Source organism: Colius striatus, chromosome 24 (assembly GCF_028858725.1).
Source record: "Colius striatus isolate bColStr4 chromosome 24, bColStr4.1.hap1, whole genome shotgun sequence".
Taxonomy (NCBI): domain Eukaryota; kingdom Metazoa; phylum Chordata; class Aves; order Coliiformes; family Coliidae; genus Colius; species Colius striatus.
The window spans coordinates 5,229,503-5,241,638 of NC_084782.1; the positions used below are offsets into that span (position 1 = coordinate 5,229,503).

At 55.8% G+C, this 12,136-nt stretch overlaps 1 protein-coding gene across 2 annotated transcripts in view; it reads right to left on the reverse strand.

Annotated features, from left to right (window-relative positions):
* Positions 1-12,136, reverse strand: part of ADGRB2 (adhesion G protein-coupled receptor B2) — a 104,032-nt gene that overhangs the window by 91,079 nt on the left and 817 nt on the right. The window lies entirely within an intron of this gene.

Consider the following 12,136-nt stretch of genomic DNA (forward strand, 5'->3'; position numbering starts at 1 on the left):
ACAGGAGCCCTGGACATGAGGCAGAGCTGCAGAGCTGCTCCAAATCAGCATTTGAATCCCAGGGGCCGGGTGGGCTGCACAGAAACGACCCAGCTCACATCTTTACTGTCAGCAACACAACAGCCAGGCAGAGCTTGCTGCCAGAGCCTGGCTAAGATTGGCCAGCAGAGACACCCCCTTTTTTGACCCCCACGCTGCCGTGGAGCTGAAGGAACAAGAAGAAAATCCTCCTCATCTTGACCCGCCAGCACAGCGCGGTGCCGGGAGAGGCCGGAGCTGCTGCACTCGCCTGGCACGAAGCCAGGGCCAGCCAGGGCCAGCCGGGGGGCAGCAGCAGTGCTAACGAGGCCCTGCTAATTTGGAGGGCTGGGAAGAGCAGGCAGAGGTCAGGGGCTGCCTGCAGCCTCCTGGGTGACTCTCTGCAGCCGTCGCAGGGTCCGTGTCAGCCCCGCTGGGGATCACCCGAGGCCAGGCTGCGGGTTTTGCTCCGTGTTGTCTCAGCTCACAAACCTCTGTCGTGACCTGGAATGATGTCTGGTGCTCAGGGATGCTTTCAGCAGCTCCAAGGAGGGCTGGGAATGAATAGGAGACTGTTAAAGGGCCACCAGATCCACTTTCTCCTGCCTGACCCACAACCTCGCAGGAGAAGAGAGAGGCTGAAGAGCAGAAGGGTAAAGTGCTGTGCTCTGCCACAGCCCATCCCCACAGCAGAACCCACCCCAGCACAGCCCCTTCACACACACCTTCCTCATCCAGCTGGCCCCTTCTTCCCCGTGCATGGTCATCAAAAGGAGCTGAGGATCCTGAGTGCTTGCCAGGGAAGAGCAGCTCTCACATCTCAGAGCCATTGCCTCACAGGGCTGTGTGCCCAGAGGCTGCTGCCTGATTAATAACCATTTCATGCTCTGAAAGTTAATATTTCAACCAGAAGGATTATAGACTGGGCTGTGGCAGCAGCCAGCTTCCCTGGCACCAGGGAATCCTACCCAGATAACAAAACCAGTCCACGTTGTCTCTCTGAGCTGGCATTGCCCACCTTTGCCACCACAGCTCCCCTGCTCCGAGCCCAGGACTGACCCCCCTGGAGAAGGGATCCTCCAGCATGGGGGGGTCACAGCACCTTGGTCACCAGGGACAGGAGGTGCCCTCGAGTGCCACGTGCCCAGGGTGGTCTCACTTCCACCATCAGTGGCTGCTGGTGGTGTTTCTCCTGCACAATCACCTCAGCCTTCCCACAGCCGACTGCTCAGAGCAGCACGACTCGGTACGGGAGCAGCAGAGAGCAGCCAGGCTGCTCAGACTCCTGCCCTCCATCCCCAGGGCACTGCTGGCCTGTCTGCTGTGCCACCTGCCCTGCCAGGCTGGCTGCAAAGGGGACTGAAGCCCTTTTCCAGAGGGGTGGTCAGTGTAGCCAGAACTAGCCACGGATTTGCACCCAGATCCACGTTACACCAGAACGCCCTTTCCTGAGGTCAATGCCTTGGAAGGGACCCCTTTCAAGGTGACTTCCCAAGCTGCTGAGGTCCAACATCAGCAGGATTTTCCCTTATAACAGAATAATCCTGCTCAGATTTACCTAATCTCCAAGTGACTCATCTGCCTCCCTGGGTGCCCTGTCCCAATTACTGCTGCACTCAGCCTCCGCTCCCGGCGTCTCTCTGTGCATTCATGTTTTGCATCAGACCATTCCAGCCCATTTTTACTGCTTCCTGCAGCCTGGAAACACACTCTCCCTCCCATTAACACCTCCTAAATAGCTGCCTGGTGCACAGCACACCCTTGTCATACCCAGGGCCAGCCCTTGGCAGGCTGGTTGCAGCCGAGCTGGGATCTCCTGGGCAGCTCTACCATGAGGCTCCCCAGCTGCTGGGCTGTGGTGGTGTGGGGGGCTGCCCCTGTGCCCCACTGCTCATGTGGGGCATTGCCCTGTGTGGGATCAGGGGCATCCTCCATCTCATGTAGGAGCCACCAGCTGGAAACCTCCTGATGTACAGGAGACTTTGGAGAGGTTTGGACAAACCCCTGTGAGGCAAAGGGCTCGTTTATCTGCCTCCAAACCCCTTCTCTGCTTGCTTTCTAGTCCCCATTGGGGTGTGACAACCATTTGCTGCTGTGGATCATGTCACTGCAAGGGACAAAGTGCCCCAAAAACGCTTCAAAAACCAGCCCACCCCTCCCAGGGTAACTCAGGCAGCTCCTCCCAGCTCTGCCTCTGGGCTGGCTTCTGAGCTCTCCTGCTAGGGGCAACCCGCTCTGCTTCAGGCACCTTCTGCTCCAGCACAAACCTGCCAGCAATTAAGCTGTCTCCAAGGCAGGAGATGAATGCTGAGCAGGGCCCAAGCTCCAGCCCACAGTCCCCCCTTAGCCCAACCCCACACAGAGCAACAGGCACTACCGACGCTGTTCACTCCACGGGAACCAAACGTGGCCAAACTCCCAGAAGAAGCTGCTGGAGCCAAGAAATTAGCAACACTCCAAGAAGAAGCATATGTTTATGTGCATAACAGTGAATCATCTTGCAATAGTGAACTGCACACAGGAAAACAAAGGGGAAAAACACCCTCGTCCTTCCTGCTTGGGGTGAATCTTTACCAGGGGTCAGGCTGATGAGCAGTGGGCTCTGTCCAGGGGGGTCACTCCTCCTGGAGATCTTGGTGTGAATAACTGGAGAGCACACACAAGATGGACAACTCCTTCCCATCCTATCACACTGCATCTTCTAAATGTGGGTTAAAACCCAAGGGCCACAGAGGTGTGTTTGCAGCCATCACCTCACCACGGGCACATCTTCCTCCCAAGCGTGGGACAGGCAGAGCTCGAGCCTCACAGCGGGGTCAGCTCCAGCTGCTTCTCCAAGGCCCTGCCAGGCAGCCTCTTCCCCCTTGTCCTCACTTCAACGGTGCCTTTCCAGCCTCATTCTTTCACTGGCAAAAACAGGTCACCATCTGCTGTCCCTCCTGCCTCTGGCTGAACGACAGAGCCTCTGCAGGAGGAGAAACAAGGGCTCTGCAAAGCGCTTTCCCCAGCACACACACATGGGGGGACACACAAAGATTCCCTCTCCAAAGCAGATGACCAAGGAGGACACGAGGCACAGGGATGAGGGCTGTCACAAGGAGGCCTGCAGGCTATGAAATAATGACTGCCACATTCATCATCGTGGCCCCAGGAGAGGGGGAGAGCTACAGCCTCCACCTGCAAGGAAAGAATTCAGCCCTGCTCCACTTCAGGCTTTTACTTTCCGTGCTGAAGGACGAGCTCCTGCAGCCACTCTCTGCTCCTGGGGGTACGAAGCGCTTGAGCAGGCAGCTGACAGGCACAGACAAGACTTCCAGCCCCCCCCCAGGCTCTTGCAATCATCAGGCTCTGGAGGAGAAACCAGAGGGGTTGAACGTGCAGAAAGACTGCAAAAAGCAAGGGCCAGAGAGAAGCTGCCTCCCCTCCCAGCCAGCCTCAAGGACCTGGCTCAGTCCTGCTGCAATCCCTGCTGTGCCCACGTCCCTGGGCAGGGCAGGCAGGTCCAGGCTGGCAGCCTTCCACCTCCTGCTGCTTCCCTCACAGCCCTTCCCTGGGAAGAAAGCTGCTCCTAAACCTCTTCCCTGTGTTACAGGGCAAGTCTGTCTCTCATCAGGTGGCTATTTCATGGTGTCAGTCTCCAGCCAGCCAGGAGCAACAGGTCTCCTTCACAGGAAGGATCTGAACCCACATCTCAGCAAGTGCCCGATGCTCTTGGCACCCTGGAGTCAGGTGTCTGCTCTTGTTTGTGGGGATAAGACTGTGAAGTGCTTCCTCTGACCTCAAAGCCTGTTCTTCCTGGGGGCAGGAAAAAACCCAGCCCAAACACCCCAAACTGCAGGTGGCTTCCATCCATGTGGCTGACAGACCCAGGATCCTCTTCCCTTCTGCACAGAAAAGGGAGAGGCTGCAGCCTCACTGCTGTGCTCACAGGGGTCTCATCCCCTGCTCAAGCCACATTCAATGCTGATGCTTTAGTCCTGAGCTGCTCACAGTGGAGATGTGCCCAGGCCAAAGCTCCACTGCTGCTGAGCCCTTGACAGCTGTCTGTCCTCTGGGAAGCAGAGGGAATGCAGAGTGTGACTGAGCAGCTGGGGATGGAAACCTGTCCCCCAGTGCACACCACTACCTGCCACCTCCCTGCTCCCTCCTGCAGCACTGGCACTCTGCATTCTCAGCTCCTCAGCAGCAAACTGGAGAACCTGAGGAGGAAAGGCTGAGCCCTGGGGCTGTTCAGCCTGGAGAAGGCTGAGGGAGGGAAGTTATCAATGCTGATCAACCCCTGAGGGGGGTGTCAGGAGGATGGGGGGGGACACACTTTCTGGTGAGTGACAGGATCAGGGGTAAAGGACATAAACTGGAACACGAGAAGTCCTACTGGAACTCCTTTGGTGCTGAGGTGAGGGAGCCCTGGCCCAGGCTGCCCAGGGAGGGTGTGGAGGCTCCTCAGGAGGTTTCCAACCCCCCTGGACACGTTCCTGTGCCCCCTGAGCCAGGGGAAGCTGCTGGAGAAGGGGCTGGGGCTGCAGCAGCTCTGCAGGGCCCTGCTCACCCCAGCACTCTGTGATTCTGGGAGGGAGCCATGGCAGGGGTGAGTCCCTACACGTGTCCCACTGCTGCTACGCTCCCTCTCTGCCTCGATGAAGCCGTTTCACGCAGCACCCTCCCCACAGGGACACTCTGCACCCATCCCTGCACCCGCCCTGGCACGCTGGTTGCCATGGCAATGGGCTGGCTGGAGGAGGGAGGTTTATTATCAGTTTCTCTATTGAATAAAACCTTGGATGAAATTCTGTTTTCTGCCTGCTGATGCAAAAAGTCAGGGATTTGTTCGTGCCCCTGCTGAAGCTGCCTCTGTGTTTATGGATTACCCAGGCCAGCCTTCAAAGCATATTTTCTGCCACGGCTGAGGGAGTTTAATGCACACACTCAGCCAGGGCAGCAACTGCATCCCCATTAACAACTCACCCAAGCCCTGGGGTAAACCACAGAGAGCAGCATCCTGGAACAAAGCTCCTCTGGCCGCTTCCCAGGCGCTCAGGAAAGGCACCAACTGTCGCCAATCAAACGGCAATCAGCCACCTCCAAGGAAGAAACAAACCTGGGGGTCCCTCTGACTAATCCTGGAAGGTGCTGAGCCCCCTGTGCTGAGCCCTCCCAGTGCTCCTCAGCAGTGCAGAGGCTGCAGGACACACAGGAGCCCTGAGGCTCAGAAATGCAGAGCAGCAGGTTTGTGAGTCAGTTGTAGGAATGTGAGAAAACTGGGTAGGAAACAGCTAAACAAGTGGCAGATTTGGTGGGGTTTTTTCCCCCCCCCAGCTCTGTGTTGCAGTGCCAAGGACCCCTCCTACACAGGCCAATCCTCCTCACATCAAAAGCTCTCCAGAAGCTGTTCCCATCAGCTGGCAGGCTGACGCATCCCGGCCTGTTCCCTCAGTACAATGATGCGACTTGAGACAAGCTCCAGCGTTTTTAACAGGTTTTTAAGAGTCAGTTGGGAAGCAGGAGCACAGAGAAATCAGGGCTGCAGCACAGCAACACAGGGGACTTGGGCTCCTGTCTCCCAGGAGATTCCCAGCAATGGGCAGTAGCCTGAAAATGCCATTTCTGCAGCCCCTGGCTCAGCAAAGAGCCCTCCCTGGGAAAGCAGGAGAGCAACACAAACCCCTCAGGTTTCACCCCCGTGGAGTTTTGCAGGCTGGCTGCAAAGCAGCCTGTGCTCCAGCACAGGGGCAGGCAGCCTGGCCTCCCCAGGCACAGCCCAAGCTTCAGGAAGGGTGGTTGTGTTTCTGCCTCAGGTTCATGGCAAGCTCAGGGTGTAGGTGCCAGGGCTGGAGGGGGCTCACAGCCTGGTCACAGGCACGTCAGGGTGACACAGCTGCCAGCCCTCATTAGTGGGGAGAAGAGACTGACCACCTCACTACAACCCCCTGTCAGGGAGTTGCAGAGTTGCTCCTGTCTCCCATCAGTCTCATCCAGGCTGAACACCCCCATTCCCTCAGCTGCTCCCCATCAGACCTGTGCCAGCAGTGAGAGGACAGGGAGCAGAGCAGGGAAGCAGCAGCTCACTCCCTGTCCCTGGCTCCTCCAGCCCAGGCACGTGCAGCTCCATCTGGGCTGGAGCAGGAGCCACTCCAGCAGGACACAGCAACACAGGCTGAGGTGGCAGCACGTGCAGGAGGCAGCCCCAGCTCCTGCCAGTCACTTCTCGTGATCCCCTTCCCTCCCTGGGATGACTCAGGCCCTGTCTCTCCCAGTGCTGCAGGGACAAACCCCAGGCTACCCCAGCACGGGGATCTGCTCTCCCCTCCTGGCAAGGCAAAGGCAGGTGCTCTACCAGATGGCAACAGCTCAGCTGAACATTGAAAGATGTAACTGGCACCAAAACCAAAGGAGTCTGTGCCCACAAGCCGCTCAGTTTGATATTTTGGACCACAGTCAAGGGAAGTTCCTTGTGGACACGCTCTTTTTGGCCAGGAACCCACCCAGGGCTCTGCCAAGCCAACAGCCATCTCCCTCCTCTTAGCAAAGTCATCCCACTGTGGGACATCTAAAGGCCTCGGTGGCCTGGACCTGTCATGTTCAGCCAGGTGGCAAGTGTGTCCTGTCCCCCTCTGGGACAGCATTCAGACTGTGTGAGGCAGACAGCAGATGGGCAAGTCAGGCTGCAGCTGAACCAGGAATAGCATCTATGTCACTGGGAATCACACAGTGTAGCTGCAGGATGCTGCCAGGCTGGGCTGGCACTCGGCAGGCTGGGCAGGGATCAGATCTCCAACCACACTCCAAGTGTAAGGGCAACAAAGGCAGCTGGGTTCAAACACCTTCTGATCTGCAACACGCCTCCCGTGGCTAGCGAGGGAGGCTTACAAAGATCAGGTCCTGCAGGTAGACAGACAGCACCCTGGTGACAGCAGAAGGCAGCCTCCAAAACCTCTCCTCTAGCAGCAGGGACGTTGGGCTCAGGGGCTGCCCTGGGATGATCTCAGCAACACAGGAATGAGCTGGTGCCACTTCAGCAGCCAAAGTCTGTGTTTGGAAAGCTCTGTGACAGGCAGCCCTCAACTGGCCGTGCTCTGCAGTGGGGTGGCAGCAGGAGCAGGGCAGGGCTTGTCCCCTGGGGAGGCTGCAGCTCCAGGGCTGTGCTCAGTGTTGGGCCACAGCTCCTCCTGAGCACAACCTGTGCAGAGCCCGAGGGCTGCACGTCGAGACGTTACGGTGCAGAGTTAGAAGGTCACTGTCCTCAGCATCACTAAGTGGTTGCCCTTGAGAAATCTTTGTCAAGGGAACAAGAATAATGTCCTGCCTGAACTCTGCCAAGGCATCCATCTAAAATCCCTTCTTTGTCTCACACCAAATGCAAAACACACATTAAATCAACACCCCTGGTGTTTTATGACCCTTTTCTCACAGAGAGGCAGCGCTGGGCTCCAGGCGAGCAGGACACCTTCTCCCAGCCTCCAGCTCTCAGAGCCATTCTCATCCTCTTCTGCCTCAGCTGCACAGCAAACCTGAGGGAGACTCGAGCTTCTGCTGCAGGGTTTGTGAAGCACAGAGGTACAACGGGAACACGGTGACGGGACAGGACTGAGGAGGCAGCAGAGCTCCGTGCAGGCATCTGCCAGGCTCCAGCCAGGAAAGCACTTCACAAGGCTGCAAATATTTCTTCCACTTCTGATGGGAGGTCCCAAGAAGGTACAGATTTAACACTGCTTCATCTCTAGCACATATCGATCAGATATTGGTGTCAGGGACAGCAGAGAGCGCTCATCAATTAGGAGGATGCTCCCCTGCCGCATTCAGCCCTGCAGGCAGCAGTCAGCAGCCCTCAAAGGCTGACTCAAAGAGCAATTGCTTTCTGTATTATTGCATTTTCAATAGAAGACTGATCTCTGAGATGTTACATTTATTCCCATCATGAAAAAAATATTGCTAACTGGCTGAAGGACAGCCCCAGCAGTCAGAGAGCAAGGGCACTGCAGGGCTAGCTGCAAATCACCCCAGCAAAAAGGGACAGGGCAGCCAGCTGCTTTGCCTTAAGGACACAGCACACAGGAGGGAAGAGGCCCCTCTCCAGGGAGCTGCCAGGCTCCAAGTCACAAAGCACATTTGAAACACAACCAGATAATAATTCCTGAAGAGGTGTCAGGAGGAGAAGATGGACTGAAGGAAGCTCTGACATCCTGTGCTGCGTGATCAGCTGCTGTCAAACACCATCCTCCAAAGAAGCCAGTCCCACTTAGCACCGGTTCACCTGCCACACAACTCGGGCAGTGGAAATGCAAGAGGTTTCCAGCAAGAGCTGGAAGGGGCAGGAGGTGTCAGGGGAGGGTGCAGGGAGCAGGCAGGGCTGGCATGTGCTGGAGTGCTGCTGGTGCTGTGATGTGCTGAGGTGAGCAGCACACATAGGGCTGCAGGCAGAACCACCAGCCTGCTCGCTGCTGCCTAGTTGAGAGGCATTGCTTTCCTGCTACAGCTTCCTCTGATCAATTCACAGCTGAGGCCAACACACAACACAACATGGGGCTTTTTCCCAAAACAAGAAGCTGATTACAACTGATCTGAAGGTGGAAACAAGCCTCCTGCAATGTCAGAGAGGCCAGGACCCTGGGAACTGCTGGGTACCCCTTGGAGCCTCTGCTGCTCAGGGCCAGCTTCTGCAGCCTCCCCCTGTTTGAGGACCAAGATGGAACTGGCAAGAACTGCTGCCAGAGGGAAAGCTGGCCTGGCAAGTTGCTGAGTGAGCAGAGCCCTGGTTGGGTGTGAGAGAAAGTGCAAGCTGTGCAGCAGGATGCCTGTGCTGATGCCCAGCCCCACGTGTATCCCACGGGATCCTCTCTCCCCTTTCCACAGCAGGCGATGGGGTCCAAGGCCGGGATGAACGCTCAGCACTTGCTCTGCTCAGCACAAATGCTGTTGCTGTTGGAGCTCCTGGAGCATTCCTGCTGAGGAGAGGTTTTGCCACAGCATTGGCTTGTTAAGACTGAGCTGAGCAGGGTCTTATCAAGATTCATCCCAAGGGAAGTGCAGAGGCATCACTCCATGAGCATCCTCTTTGGAGGACGCAGCACTGCTCTGCAGACTGGAAACTCCAGTGGCTCAGAGGCAGCTGGGCAGCAGCCTGGTGACAGGAGCCTGGTGACAGGAGCCTGGTGACAGGAGCCTGGTGACAGCAGCCTGCCATGGTACAGCAGCACACACAGGCAGGCAGCAGTTCCTTGTAAAAGCTCAACAAAATTACTTTTCCAATCCCTCCATACCTGAGCTGATCTGATTTTTGTCTTTAGCCCTGCCACAATTCCCTGCCACACAGCACTGGCAATTTCTTCTTCAATTTCTCAGCAGTCCCTCTAGCCCAGAGCACAGCACATTTCCCTAATTCACATCATCAGCACCATTTGCCTGATGAACCAGGGAAGAAGCGCTGGAGACTGAAAGGAAAGCTGTTGCCCTTTGGGTTTCCCCCCCTCACAGGCTGCACCGTGTGTCTGTTTGTAGCCTCCTGCCTCAAGAGCTGTGCAGAGTTTAAACCCACTGGCCAGCAAACAAACAGCACATGCAAAACCCTCTCTTTGGAGCAGAAAAGCTATTCCCTTCCTAGGCTGTCAGATGCCATGGGTAATTGATACAGGACTCCATGAGATAAAGAAATAAACCATTCTCCCTTCTGGAGGCCCCTTCTGCCTCCAGCTCTCAGAGCTGGGTAGCCTTTGACCTTGAGTTCTTGCATTAATGCCTGCACACAGTCAGAACAGGGATATCACACACACACTCAGCTCATCTCCTGGGGTTTCTCTTTCTTCTGCCCCTGAATAATGGCAGCTTTGTCCTCCAGCAAAGGAAGGAGCAGCCAGTTTATTGCAGGCCCAGCTTGTTCTCACTGATAAACCCAGTGAAAAATGTCACCTGCTGATGTGATCCACCCAGTGTGCCACTTTAGCAGCTGATGTGATCCACCCAGTGTGCCACTTTAGCAGCTGCTCTACCCCAAACAGCCATTATCATCAAACAGGTGTGAGAATGGAAGTGTACAGAGCACACATACATAAACATGAGCTGGAGGAAAGATGGCATTTCGCCTCCCAGCCCCACAGGCCTGGCTTAGAGAGATGCTTTGTTTAGGAGCTGCAACAGCCCAGATTCACAACCAAGCTTTGTTATTGTTCCACTGGCACTGTGGCATCCCAGGGCTGAATCCCCAGTGGGCTGCACACCAGGTCCCCTGCAGACCACCCAGCTCAGGGCACGACAGCAGGACCCTGGGTAGCAATGGGGGTCAGGAGGGGAGGGCAGCTCAGCAAAGCTGCCTTGGACTTCACTCCTCGAGGAGGTTAATGCACGTCTGCACTTCAAGAAGCCACGGGGACTCGGGTTGTGTATCAGCTATCACACAGCTCCAGGGCAGGGGAAGGCAGAGAGGTGCAGCACAGTGCTCAGACCTGCCTCCCATCCCAGCCAGCACCAGCAGCCCCAGCTCTGCCAGCACCAGAATGAATTTCAAGCAATTTCCAAGCAAAGGCAAACAGTTTAATTCCTCTGCCCTTTGGCAGCCCCGTTTGGATTTCTTACAGAGGCCCTGAAATAAATGGGAGGCTTGGATTCAGCTTAGCAGAACACAAACAGGAAAGCCATATGACAAATTACCTTTGCAGGCACGAAGGATTCACCTGGGACAGTGCTATTACCTAGTAACCAGGAAGCAACCGCCGGTATCAGCGTCACATCTGGCTCTTGCGAGAGCAGCTTCACCCACCATGGCAGTGAGTGGGAGACACCAGCTCTCTCATCACTCCTGGGCAAAACAGCTCCAGCAGCCTCACCCGTGGGGTGATGCTAAAGGAGCCCTAGCAGCAGCAGCAGCAGCATCCTGAGCCTTGGCAGCTACTCACAGCCCTCCTGGGGTGTTTAAATTTACTGTCATCATTAAGGACAAAGACGCAAATGTCAAGCGGGAGGCATCCAGTAATGGATCTGATGCAGGCTGCAGAGGAGTTAACTGAGATGCAGAGCATTCCTCTTGCTTTAAGTAATTATCCTTGCAGGAAGGACCCTGCTACCACAAGCAAGTCTGCTGTAATTTCTGTCACCTTCCTCCTGACCCCTTTTTCTCCTACTTAAAATTTGTGGCTGGCTTTACAGAAAAGGAAAGCAAGACTGGCTCATTAAAGGAAAGTACAAAGCCTAACTACAGCAGGTTGGGATGGAGTCCACACAGCAATCAAAACAAGGCTTTGTAGTTAGCACTGAATTCCTGCTGTCTCAATTACGTTTGTGGAGCCTGCCCTGTGCACGCAGCTCTGCTGTGGGGAGACTTTGCTTGGTGCCTCACTGCTCACGCTGCTCCTGGCAGAGCAGTTTCCTTGACAACATTTTCTTTTCCTTTTTACATAGATCCCTTTTTTTTTCCCCTTGCCCCACTCCACCACTGGAACACCAGGCCTGGCTCTGCATCCCACTTGCAAAGCTGGCAGGAGTTAGCGTGCTGAGAGGAGGAGCAGCCCCACAGCCTGTGTGTGAGCAGAGGCCCCAGCCCCACGCAGCAAGCAGTGCTGCAGGAGCTGAAGGAACAGTTGGGCAAGTCGTGATGATCGTGAAGCTGTGCGTGATGCAGTTCTTCCTCACAACATTTTGTTACCCTTCCTCTTGGTTTTGGTGGTGTGTAGGGAAGAGGAAAGAGAAGAAGTCTCTGGCTTCTATCCCCAGGAGCTATTTGGGGTCACACAGCAGGTGCTGTGTGGTACCATGCGCCCCAGCTGACTCCTCTGAAGCACCAGCCAGCCCCTCCATCCCCAGGGAGTCCAGCAAATCTGCATCATTTCATCTCCTCTTTGCCAGATCCCACAGCAGGAATCCCACTGATGCCCTTAGAGCCCCCAAGCAACAGAAACAACCAACAAAGCAGCATGCATCATTATTAGGCCCAGTCAAAGCTCTTCCAGCGAGACAGACGCTCCCCTCCCTGCCAAAGGATGGGACTGAAGAGTTCTGCAGGAACATATCGATCCCATCGTAGTCCTCAAACAAGCAGGAGGCTCTGCCTGCACTCCTAGCACTTCAAGCTCACAGGCAGCAGGGCTGAGCAGCAGTGAGGGTTACATGTCAACAAGCTGCTGCTATTTTA